The sequence below is a fragment of the Mus musculus genome, chromosome 1, assembly GCF_000001635.26.
Source record: "Mus musculus strain C57BL/6J chromosome 1, GRCm38.p6 C57BL/6J".
Classification (NCBI taxonomy): Eukaryota; Metazoa; Chordata; class Mammalia; order Rodentia; family Muridae; genus Mus; species Mus musculus.
This window is the reverse complement of record NC_000067.6, coordinates 185,113,887-185,119,886: the sequence shown is the minus strand read 5'-3', so window position 1 is coordinate 185,119,886 and position 6,000 is coordinate 185,113,887. Positions and strand designations below refer to the sequence as shown.

At 41.9% G+C, this 6,000-nt stretch overlaps 1 long non-coding RNA gene across 5 annotated transcripts in view; it reads left to right on the top strand.

The window, feature by feature from the left end:
* Positions 1–1,783: 1,783 nt before the first annotated feature.
* Gm34797 overlaps positions 1,784–6,000 on the top strand; it is a 19,237-nt gene continuing 15,020 nt past the window's right edge. For all 5 annotated transcript variants that reach the window (XR_865824.2, XR_003948542.1, XR_373792.3 and 2 more), the window contains exon 1: positions 1,784–2,042. This is a non-coding gene — a long non-coding RNA (predicted gene, 34797). The remainder of the gene's footprint in view (positions 2,043–6,000) is intronic.

Genomic DNA, 6,000 nt, shown 5'->3' with positions numbered 1-6,000 from the left:
TTCCTCCTCTTTTTCCTCTTCCTTCTTTAAGATGGGTGTTTCAATATGCATTCCTAGCTGACCTGGAACTCACAAAGATCTACATGCTTCTGTCTACCAAATGCTGGGACAAAAAGCATATGCCACCATACTTGGCCTACTGTCTGCTTTTAAAAGGTCTACGTTGACCAGACAGAAACTTTCTTCAGATTTTACATGTGATCATTGGAAGTATTAGTGAAGTCGCCATTCTAAATCTGTTTACATTTGCTTTGCTGTCTGTGGTTAATGCTGAGCTGAGTGTTTTAGAAACGCAATGGATGTCATCAGTTCTACATGATGATGTCTGCTGACCAAGGAGAGCATGATGTGAGATATCACAGGATGTGCCCAATCAGCAGCCCCAGAGAGACTAAAAAGAAAACTCTGATCTATACTGATTCATAAATGCTCTCCCTATGGTCACACTACAGAAGTACTGACCATTAAAATTAAAGGAGAGAGAGAGAGAGAGAGAGAGAGAGAGAGAGAGAGAGAGAGAGAGAGAGATGCTAAAACCTTCCCTCTCATCTGTCTCAGCACACTGTAGATACTTTACAGATATCTCTTTCATTTCCTACTGCATCCCACCATGGTATTGCTTGACATGTCCTGGTGAATAAACATCTGTTCACTGCAGATTGGACACCAACAACAGACCAAAGAAGCAGTTCTTTTGAGTGTAGCTGGGTAAACTGTGATCCTACTGGGGTTACTTACAACAGCACTGTGGGCAGCTGTATCAGGACAAAACCCTGTGCCATCGAAGTTCCCTGTACAACTTGTAGGCAGCTCCACTCAAGATCCCCTCTGCCCTGCAACTGGTTAGCACTTCTACACTTCAGGGAGGGGCCTTGTGAGTCTTATAACTTGAGAAGTTCTTATAACTCTCTGGTGAGCTCTGAGAATCTCTCTGTCCTCCCTCTACAGAGAAGGTTTCAATTCAGGAGAAAATCTACATAACCAGTTGGTACCATTCTGAGCTACAGATTACAGATCAGAAAACAGAGGTTCAGAGAAAGTGCATTTTCTGAAAGCCTCACCTGCCTACCAAAGGAATATCAGTTCCTATCAGAACTGAAGCTCCTGCATTTCAAATGCATTCTCACCAAGGGTGGGAAACATTTACGGATCTATGCATTTCTTTATTTGGAAACTCAAAAAGGTCCTGAACCTATAACTTCTCATTTCTCAGAATTCAAAATATTCACACACAACAAATTCTGCCTTCCTATAACCTGGTGAGAGTCTAACATAGAACGATACCTCCCATCTTCAAAAACAAACAAACAAACAAACTGAGACCAAAACAACAATAATTATCATAGTGATCAGACCTCGTGTATGCAGAAGGTGTTTCTGTTAGAATGTAAAGTTGTAACCCCTGGTTCATGGTGTGAAGAGGAAACTGCCATCTCTGAGTTGTGTCTTCCTATCAACGTCAAATTTGTTATGTACAAATGGCCTGAAACAGACACATGTATTTGGCAGATGAATCCATGAAAGGATAAAAAGACAAGCGGACCTCCTCAGACTCGTGGTTCCAGATGTGCCGAGCACAGGGCACATGCAGCCTGGTGCATCCTGCATTGCAGTTCAGAGGGCATCTGAACAACCCTGGTATGTTCTGGAAAACACTGCCACAGAAGAGTGATTCCTAAGAAGTTTACTCCAAAGTTTGACTCCAAAAGGAAAGTCAAAGCTCTCTCCTCTTATCTGGACTTCTGTCTGTCATCCACCGTGACTTCTGCTTGTGAATTCTCTGAGCTGGTGGTAAAGGAGTCGCTTAGGTGCTGAAGAAGAGTGAGGGTTTGTGGATGTATCTTTAATTCCCTAAGACCTCACTTTACCCTGATGCTCTTCTGGACTGCAACCCGAGCTGATGCTCACAACAGTTCATCCATTTCACCCTGTTGCCCTAGTCTTCCGCACTTGCTTCTGACGACCAGTTTCCATGGCAACCAGAGCATCTCCAGTCTGCCACCTCCTAACTGAAGAGATGGAAAGGAGGAAGTGAATATAAGGTAAGAGATGCTCACCTCAACGCACAAGTTTAAAAGGAATTTCCAGTTAAAGACCAGTAATCATTTAGGAAAAGCATCCAGAGTGAGTGATCAATGCTTACCTCATTTCTGATGGTGAGTAATAGTCTCTTCTTTGGTGTCTGTCCGAGAATCTCTCTCCTTTTTTCCTTAATTGATTTGAACTTCTAGAAGCCAACGGTCTAAATGTAAAATCATTTTTCAGCCTGGAAGTTAGTGTTATACAAAAGGCCACGGGCCCTTCTGATGGGAGAGACATAGACTCAAACACTGTAGATTCTCACACACAGTGGATTGCATTCTGTCAGCTAACCAGCCTTCCAAATTTGTTTTCTCTTTCCTGACATCTCCACACGTCAAGATGACATTGATGTCTGACAGCCAGATGAGCAAGGTAACAAATTACATGGAGGAGAAGGTGTGGTTAGGGAGACAGTTTTAGACCACGATTTATTCTGCTTTTCTGAACACACCTAGTTACTGAAAGACCTAGACCGAGCCTTCCAGCAGCTCTGAGCCCAGAGCACCATGACCTCATCACTGTCTGATTTCTATTCCTTCATTCGACCAATATCTGTTTGCATTCTATGTGTTAACTATGCAGCAAGGAGTAACACACAATCTTGGAGAGATTGTGTAAGCATTTTAATCCTCCGCACACACTTTTGGTTGCTTAGGGGACTAACACAGTCTCTACTAAACCAAACACAAAAGTAATCAAGCTTGCCAGAATAGACCAAGGCTGGGCGTCTATCTGAAAATTAGGGTATGATAGAGTTGATTCAGAAAAGTATGCTGTCCTGAACAAAGAAGTTTTCTGAGAAAAGTGAAGCAGGCACATCCCACAAGGTCAGAGAGGACATGGTGGTTAAACAGTGGCATAGATAATCTTGGGTTCCATAGATGAGGCTCTCTGTCCTTCTTGTTCCTGATTCTGAGTGACCTTAACTGTAGAGAACCACTCTAGGAAGGACACCCAGACTAACCTGATCTCCACAGGGATTAGGAAAGCATCTTAGTGTTATTTCCTGTTGTGATTTAAAACTCTGACAAAAGCAATGCAAGAGAGAAAGCGTTTGGCTCACAATTCCACTTTACAATCCATCACTTGGGGGAAATCAAGGTGACAGGAACTAAACAGCCAGTCACATCATGTCTATAGTCAAGAGCAGAGAGAGCCATGAAGCACTCAATGCATGCACCCTAGTGCCAGCTCACTTGCTCCACGCCTACATAGTTCAGAATCCCTTTCCTAGGGAATGTTGCCACCCTCAGTGGACAGGTCTTCCCATTTCATTAACCCAATCAAGATAATCCCCCACAGAAAAACCTAACGCAGATAACTCCATCTGAGAACCCCTTCTCAGAGGATTCTAGATTTGGTCAAGTTTCACAATTAAAACTAAGTACCACAGAAGAAGGATCTCTTCAACCCTCTTCTTGGGTTGTTATGGAAACAGGGTCTTGCATATCCAAGACTGGCCTCAAACTTGCTAGATTGCCGAGAATGATCTCAAACCTCTGATCTTTCTGCATCTATTTCCAACGTGCTAGGATTACAGGCATGTATTGATATATTTGGTGCTGGGTATCAAGCTTAGGGCTTTGGGGATGCTAAGAACTGAGCTACACTTCCAGGCCCTCTTTTTTATTAATTTTTTTTTTCAGTTGTGTTTGAAAGTATTAGGAGGAGAGTGAAAAGTCTTCTCTCTTCTGACAAAGTAACTGAAACTTCTTCTTTTATCCCTGAATGTGACTTCTGGGCACCATCTGAGGCCATGTGCTTCCAACCTTTGTATTTCTTACACTCTGGTCTTCTGATCTTCCTTTGACTGTATTTTTCTCCGTATGACATATTTCCCCACGGGTGTGCATTTCTAGTCGTTTGAAACAACAGCAACACAAACAACTGCACATTTAAGGTACTATATGTGCCAAATCTAAGTCTCCATCCTCACATGGGGTTGTTATTTTTACTGTTTGGTTTATGTGTTTGTTTCTGTTTGTACTTCTCTGCTCAGTTAAAAATCTTTCAATTATTATTTTGTTTTCAAAGCAGGCTTCCTTCTGGTTATTCCTGGTTCTCTGTAGCTAGGTGGTTAAAGACAAGACAGAAATTTACCTTAAATGTTGTGAGCCAACAAAAGTTCTGCTATTGCAAGTGATTTATGTGTGAATTAGTGTTCACATTTGGAGCTTAGACAATGTTGTTTTGAGATAGATTTTTTTTTTATTTTTTTTTATTTAGACCAAGTTAGGCTCAAACACATGATCTTCCTGCTTCAGCCTCTTGGATGCTAGAATTATAGGCATTTCCTTCCATGTGTAGCACCAGACAAGTTTTAAATCTGTGTAGTTACTTTTAAACATTCATTTAGTATACAGACTGATCAGTTTCATAAGCACATTTCTGTATATCTCCTGAAGGATATAATAAAGTACTTTAGTCAGTTTCATTTCTGATACTGTCTCTTGTTCCCAACCAGCTGATTCCCCTTCTGAAGGGACTCTGGCCAGCTCAACTCTGGGAAGCACAGCTCAGGCAAACCTTTCCCTTCTCTCCCATTCCCTTTACTTTGCTGAAAACCGTTAGATCACATTCCTAAATCTAGCTCCCAGGTCTATCCCCTTATTTGGCCATTTCTTCCACCTGAGGTTGACCACCAAGAGCACCAGGTATTATAGTATCGTGAAGTCCAGTAATCAAAAGCTCTCTTTGGCACATCTAATTAACATGCCCAATTAAAATTAAACACCTCATCCTAACATAGGGTTTCCTCTTGTGCCTTTATAAACTGTCATTTGCATAGGGGTCACATCTGCTTTCTCCTCTCTTTTCAGAGGTAGTCCTTTGTCTCCACTGTAGGACAAACAACCTTTCTCTCAATCCTTTCCCCCTTTGCCCCGCTCCCTTGTTTCTTCCCCCTTCTCCCTCATTCTCTATCTCCTGTCTTTGTCCTTTATCCCTGTTCTCTCCTTCTGGGCACATAAATCTCCTTTGTGTTAAGAACTTGGCCTTGGGTGTCTTGAGTTGACTCTTGGTTCCCTGTACCTTCTCTTCTCAGTCATCACTTCCACTTTTCTGCCTTGTTGCTTTTCAAGTCTAGACCCCACCTATAAGAGAAGACATGTATTATTTAATCCAGAAAACTTTACGTTTTGGCCTCAGCTTTCATTTTCAGCTAGCACAGGGCCTTGTGGTCACTTAGATCCGGGATTTGTGTGGAAGGCATATTACTTGCTCACCATTCTGCCAATCCCCACTGTCCCTTAATAACCAACTTGGTCTCATCTTCTTTGACACATCCACCCATCAAAGCCTCGTGATGCTCAGTGGACAGCTGCATACACATATACACATATACACATATACACATATACACATATACACATATGCACATATGCACATATGCACATATGCACATATGCACATATACACATATACACATATACACATATATACATATACACATATATACATATACACATATACACATATAGCCTGGCTCAGTTGACCTGAAACAAGAGCAGTTATTGATACAGACTATGTCTTGGTCCTTCTTCGTTAAATATTCATGTATACCATCAGTCATGTTATCACATGCTAAGCAAGGCAATTTTTCTAGGTACCATGTTAGGTTATGGACTCCTTTAAAATGTGTCTATGTATCTGTTGATAACTAACAATTTGCAACTGTTAGGTAAAATTCCATGGTCACTTATACAGCTATGTAGGGGATTACCAAGGAGGTCAGTGCAGACTGAGGAGCCTTGTGGGGTTTTGCTTGCTTCTGATAGACTGACATTTCCCACATCCCTGGCAAATTAACACAAACATGATATTGGGTTGGTAAAGCCAGAGCCCCTGGCCAGTGGATTTCCCATGTTGAGTGAACAGAAACATCTGCCAAGACTCCTCAAATGTGCCATCTCACACAGC